General features: G+C 43.0%; 1 protein-coding gene across 1 annotated transcript in view; it reads left to right on the top strand.

Moving 5' to 3' along the window:
- The first annotated feature begins 2,611 nt into the window (after nucleotides 1-2,611).
- LOC126998407 (phospholipase A2 inhibitor beta-like) overlaps nucleotides 2,612-6,603 on the top strand; it is a 28,014-nt gene continuing 24,022 nt past the window's right edge. Inside the window, exon 1 of the mRNA XM_050860052.1 lies at nucleotides 2,612-3,170. The gene's annotated coding sequence lies outside the window, so the exon portion shown is untranslated. The remainder of the gene's footprint in view (nucleotides 3,171-6,603) is intronic.

The raw sequence follows: 6,603 nt of genomic DNA on the forward strand, positions 1-6,603 counted from the left end.
CGTAATAGATGATAGGTGATTTAGTGTCAGGTAGTATTAGTGATATGGTTGGATGCCACAGTCATTAGCGAATAGAGTTGGGGCTAATGACCTCCAAGCTATGGAGCCCTCCATGATTATGTGTCGGGAAAATAAACATGGGTGGAGGTATCATTTGTGTAGAAAAAAAAAAGCAGTAGTAGTAGTAAAAGTAGTAGTAGTAGTAGTAGTAAAAGTAGTAGTAGTAGTAGTAGTAGTAGTAGTAGTAGTAGTCCGTGTAAATTGAGTTACCAACACAAATCGAGTAAAGTGAAAGCGATCTCGACAGCCCCGTAGAGTTAATCGCCGCGACATTCTGACTCCCCTTCCTGTACCTGGCCTTCCACCCCTTCCCGGCCCACAGTCTCATACCCTATGTCTCCTCAGGTTCCTCGCAACAAACCCTACCTCCTTGACCACATCACCTGTCCACCCCTTCCCTACAACTCGCCCCAAGACAATGCATTCTTCCGCCCAGGCCACCCGCTCCTCGTAAAAAAGACAATACTGTGATAGTGCATTCCTATCTGGCTCGCTGATTGCCTACCGTGCTACCGTATTATGCGCACTCCTGTATTATATTCAGTGACAGAACTTCGAGATAACCGAATGGGAGTGGAATCAGCTTCTCTCTCTCTCTCTCTCTCTCTCTCTCTCTCTCTCTCTCTCTCTCTCTGTGGCTCTACTGCAAAATGAATGAGAGTATGAAAAAACTTCCCGGCGTGACAGTGTGATCTACAGGGGATGTGACGCGGCTGCTGGAGATGATTGTTATGGAGGGAAGTTCGTGAAATAAGTGGCGGAGAGAAAATTGTGCTGCGTCTAGACGTAATGTGTGTGTGTGTGTGTGTGTGTGTGTGTGTGTGTGTGTGTGTGTGTGTGTGTGAGAGAGAGAGAGAGAGAGAGAGAGAGAGAGAGAGAGAGAGAGAGAGAGAGAGAGAGAGAGAGAGAGAATGGTAGGGCCAAGTTCTGCCTACTGAATATGTAACCGTCTGCGATTGACTGAAAATTCCCCATGACCCAAAGTTATATATAGATCCGGAATATGCGTCTAACGTCTGTAATAGGTAAGGTGCTTGAGATCTTAATTAGTAATAAGAATTACACCTCCATTTGTGAGTTAACTTGAAAGTCATTCACTAATTAAAGATTCACAACACTGCTTCCGAAATAAGAGATCTAGTTTGTTTAACTTACTGACCTTTTATAATGACCTCTTTTCAGTTAACGACGTAACCAGATCAGTGGACGTAGTTTATGTGGATACTCAAAAGGCGTTTGATAAAGCTTTAATTCATAAATTAATTTACCAAACCAAACACCTAGGTATTGAAGGTAAAGTACACGATTGGATAGAAAACTGGCTGAACAACAGGCAACAAAAGATGGTGATCAGTGGAGGTTCCTCGGAGTGGGCACCTGTCACTAGTGGTGTCCCCACAGGGCTCCTTTCTTGGTCCAGTGCTGTTCATAATGAACATCAATGTTAAACTCAACAATAAATTCCATAAATTTGAGGACAACACAGAGTTTTGAATTTTCATCCTCCGAGACCAAGACAGCCAAAACCTTCAAAGGATATGCGTAGGATTTCAGCATGGTCTGACAGATGGGAGCTGCCCATTAATATAGATAAAAGCCAGAATCTTTAAGCCGAAATTAAAATAAGAAATATATGGAAAACAATGAAATATATGGTGTGTAATTCAAAGGCATACAGTGTGTTAAGCACCTTGGTGAAAACATCCCGTATATTTTCAGTTTTTCAAAACACTGCATTGCAGCAGGAAAGAAAGCAAACAAGTGGCTACAGTTTACGATGAGAGGAAATCGTGAGCCTTTTTCAAACCATCTGCTACTTCACTTCACCAATACAATAAACAAGAAACCAAAAATATATTGGTCACCAAGGACACACACACACACACACACACACACACACACACACACACACACACACACACTACGATAACTCACATTATGTTCCCCCAACAATCACATTCCCATAACGCGCATATAACCCGTAACAACAGCGGTAATCTCATCGGGAAAAAGAGAAACGAGAAACTCCAAGTAATCACAGCTATAATGACTTTAAAACTGCCTCCATTGTTGCGGCGAAATTGCAGGGAAATTGAGAGTTTAGCTTCAAAACACACACACACACACACACACACACACACACACACACACACACACACACACACACACACACACACAGAAGAAGGAAACTTTAAACGCCATCATATGAAGCCAGCGTTACCAAATTATCGTACTCAGGACATCGTATTATTTTCCGATTTCTGGCTCATAACTATTGCAAAAATAACATCAATAATCAACGAGTTTAACAATAACATTAAATGAAAATCGTTAGTCGTGTGGGTACGACGGTTTGGAGTCTGAAATCAGCAAATATAATACACTAAGTTCGATGATCCACTATGTACGATAAATTGGAGACGTTGTATGGAGCTTGTGAAGGGAGTCCAACGCGGGATATGAGGCCAGCGACCGGGCGAGGCGAGGCGCTCAAACTGTACCGGTGATTCTCCTTCGCCCTCCACGTCAGTCACACGAGGGCCACGGTTGAGAGAGGACGTGTCGCTTGCTCTTTCCCCCTCTTCTCTCTCAGTCACGCTTCTCGTTTACACGGAATACAGTTGACAGATAAAGTTATAAAGTCTGCATGACCAGGAAAAAGGGAAAAGGAAACCACACAACGTTTCATAAGTTCAAGACATTTAACCGACGAAACAAAAAGTCTGCAAGCTACAAAATAATAGAAAATCGTATTAAAGAAATTCCGAACTACAAAAACTTTTCAAACATTCCCCAGAGCGACCAAACAAGCCAATATTGGACCCTTACAGAATACCGCTGGCAGTGATACTTTCCTCGTTATTTTAGAAACAAAACTTGGAAGCAAACTTACAAACAAACTTACGAGGACACGCACGCAGTTCACGGTCACAGGATTTCGTGACGGTCTTCCAATACAACTGCACCAGAAAACATCGTGCCCACCGCCCCTTCGATATAGCGTGTGGGTGTTCGTTGGTTGGTTGGCCCCTCAGTCCCTACATCATCTCCCTCGCCACTACTAACACCTCAAGACAACACCTATACCTCGCCTGTCGAAAGATTAGAAGGTAAGTGTCTTGGGATCTTGCTTATAAGGTTCTGTCCTCTTTACCTCGTCCTCCACACCTGATCCTCCGCGCCACCACTAGCACTAACACCTGTCCCTGCTCATCACCACCTGTATCTCGCCCGTCGTTAGGTTCGGAGGTAAGTGTCTCGGGGGTCTCGCTAATATGGTTATCTCTGTCCAATACACCTCGTCTTCTTTACCTCATCCTTCTTACCACGGCTACCACTCATCGCCTGTCCCCGCTCATCACAACTACACCTGTGTCTCACCAGTGGTCAGGTTGAATGGTAAGTGTCTCGGGCTCTCGCAAAGTCTCACTCTGTCATGAACAACTCGTCGTCTTCACCTCATCCTCCTCACAACCACTACAACTTAACACCTGTCCCTGTCGGTCGTCGTCAGGTTGAAAGGTAACTGTCTTGGCGTCTCGGTTATAAAGTTCACGCTGTCTTCTACACCTCGTCGTCCCCATCTTATCCTCTTAACGATCCCTACCACTCATTACCTGACCCTGCTCATCACCACACGCCTGTATCTCGCTCGTCGTCTGGTTGGAAAGTAAATGTTGGGGCCTCGCTAATAAGGTTCCTTCTTTCCTCTACACCTCCTTTTCTTCACGTCATCCTTCTCACCACCCCTACCACTCATTACCTGACCCTGCTAATCACCACACACCTGTATCTCGCTCGTCGTCTGGTTGGAAAGTAAATGTTGGGGCCTCGCTAATAAGGTTCCTTCTGTCCTCTACACCTCCTTTTCTTCACGTCATCCTTCTCACCACCCCTACCACTCATTACCTGACCCTGCTCATCACCACCACACCTGTATCTCGCTCGTCGTCTGGTTGGAAAGTAAATGTTGGGGCCTCGATAATATGGTTCCTTCTGTCCTCTACACCTCCTTTTCCTCACGTCATCCTTCTCACCACCCCTACCACTCATTACCTGACCCTACTCATCACCACACGCCTGTATCTCGCTCGTCGTCTGGTTGGAAAGTAAATGTTGGGGTCTCGCTAATATGGTTCCTTCTGTCCTCTACACCTTTTCCTCACGTCATCCTTCTCACCACCCCTACCACTCATTACCTGACCCTGCTCATCACCACCACACCTGTATTTCGCTTTTCGTCAGGTTGAATGGTAGGTGTCTCAAGGTCTCGCTACTGTCATCTATATCTCGTCTCCTTCACCTCTTCCTCCTCATCTCCACACCCACTGAACACGTCTCTGCTCATCACCACCATACATGTGTCTCGTCCGTCGTCAAGTTGAAAAGTAAGTGTGTCTCGAGACCACACTATGGGTCATAATTCTTAAACATTTCGGCGCCCAGGCACGCACTTCTGACAAGGTTTTCGTAGTTGTAGGCATTTCCATAGATAGTTTTATGTCCTGTTGGTAGTTTTACAAAGCTTCTGCACCATGAAAATTAAAAAGAACTAACAAGAACTTGATTAATCTCCTTTTTGGCCTTTGGAAAGAGTTGATGTGAGAAGCGTAAGCGTCTGAGAATACCGACTGGTCACTTTCTATGAGCAATGAACGAGTGAAATGCGGCTCCCTCGCTACCCGTGTCTTATTTTTTTAATGTAAAGAAGGCAGCCGAAGGGAAAAAAATACAAAAAGGCCCGTATTGAGTAAATAACGCTTCCCTTGAAAGTTACAAACATGGGATGGGAAAGTTTATAAGTTTCGAGAAAAATATATATAAAAGTAAATAGCGGGGATTACCTTTCTATGTATCCGGGAGGAGTAAGTTTAAATTGAGTTACGTAGAGCAAAGCGAGTTCTGAATGCTTGTCGGTTCCCTTCCCGTTCAAGTAACATGAACAAGTTTTTGAATTGAGTGAATGAAAAGCCGCGGTTCCGTTCCATCTGGTGGGAGTAAGTTTAAGTTATGTAGTGAAAAAAAAATGAGTGAGCACGTATGGCAGTTTCCTTTCCGTGCAGGTGACACGAACAAACTAAATCTAAGTTGTATAGAGTTTATGAGGAGCAAATCGAGCACGGTGGGGATGAACAGCGAAACCATCCTCACCGATTAAATATGAATATGTTAGAATGAAGTAAGAAGAGAAAAATATTGCAGTATTGAGAATAGGCATCTTACTGGTTCATTTCCTATACATGAAAAAAGTATGCCAGTATGAAACGAGCTGCACGGCTGAAATAAGATTGACTATCACCTCTGCTAAATGCTACTTACTGGTGTGTCCTTCTAGTGTCTTGTAGCTGCCACCTCACCACCAACAAAACCACCATTACCTGAAACAACCAGAAAAAAAGGGTTATTAGTGACGAGAATCAAAATGGTACAGTGTCAGCATCAAAACTAAAAAAGATAAAAAATCAAAATCAAATTGAAATCATAAAACTACCCAAAGCAAACACAACAACAACAACAACAACAACAACAACAACAACAACAACAATAACAATAACAATAACAATAATAATAATAATAATAATAATAATAATAATAATAATAATAATAATAATAATAATAATAATAATAATAATAGTAATAATAATAATACCAACAACCACCACTACCGCGAGTATTAATATTCTAAACTTCATCTCCAATTCCTTCTCCCGAGATTCGAGACCAAAGCATATTAAAAAAAGAACCCTTGCATAAAGTTCTCTAATTATTTTCCCCTTCCCCTCAAACCAACTTCGCTTTACCTCACCTTTACCTGCAGCGGAGGGAGCCAAAACGTGAAAACTGTTGATACTGATTTGTCGAGAATAATTTAACAATATCTCTCTCTCTCTCTCTCTCTCTCTCTCTCTCTCTCTCTCTCTCTTTATCTATCTATCTGTCTCCATCTCTTAATCTATCTATCTATCAACCTATTTGTCTACCACCAATGACTAGGGAAAGATGGTGAAAGTGTGACGGTGAGAGGAATGAGAGATGATGCAGGTGAGAAGGTGAGGGAAGGTGAGAGGAGAAAAAGGAAGAGGTGGTGATGATGCGGTATGACGAAGTGGTGATGACATTGAAAGAAGGAAAGAAAGAGACAGAGGGAAAAAAAGAAAGAACGAAAGACGAATGAATGTTAGTGAAAGTAATGATGATGTTGTAGAGGGATATGGTGGTGGTAGTGGTGGTGGTGGTAGTGGTGGTGATGATGGTTGTCGTAGATGGGGGGTGGGGTAGGAAGGAACAGGACACGTTATTTATTTACGCCAAACCGGGACCAGAAAAGTTACATATGATGTTAGGCTTATTATCTCTCTCTCTCTCTCTCTCTCTCTCTCTCTCTCTCTCTCTCTCTCTCTCTCTCTCTCTCTCTCTCTCTCTCTCTCTCTCTCTCTCTCTCTTGTATGATATATTTTTATCTGGATTACTTTTTGCCCCGATCATTTTTTTTTCCCGAGTAAGGAATTTTGAAAGATTTTGTTTCTAATTAGCAAGAATCCC

This window comes from Eriocheir sinensis, chromosome 14, assembly GCF_024679095.1.
Source record: "Eriocheir sinensis breed Jianghai 21 chromosome 14, ASM2467909v1, whole genome shotgun sequence".
NCBI lineage: Eukaryota > Metazoa > Arthropoda > Malacostraca > Decapoda > Varunidae > Eriocheir > Eriocheir sinensis.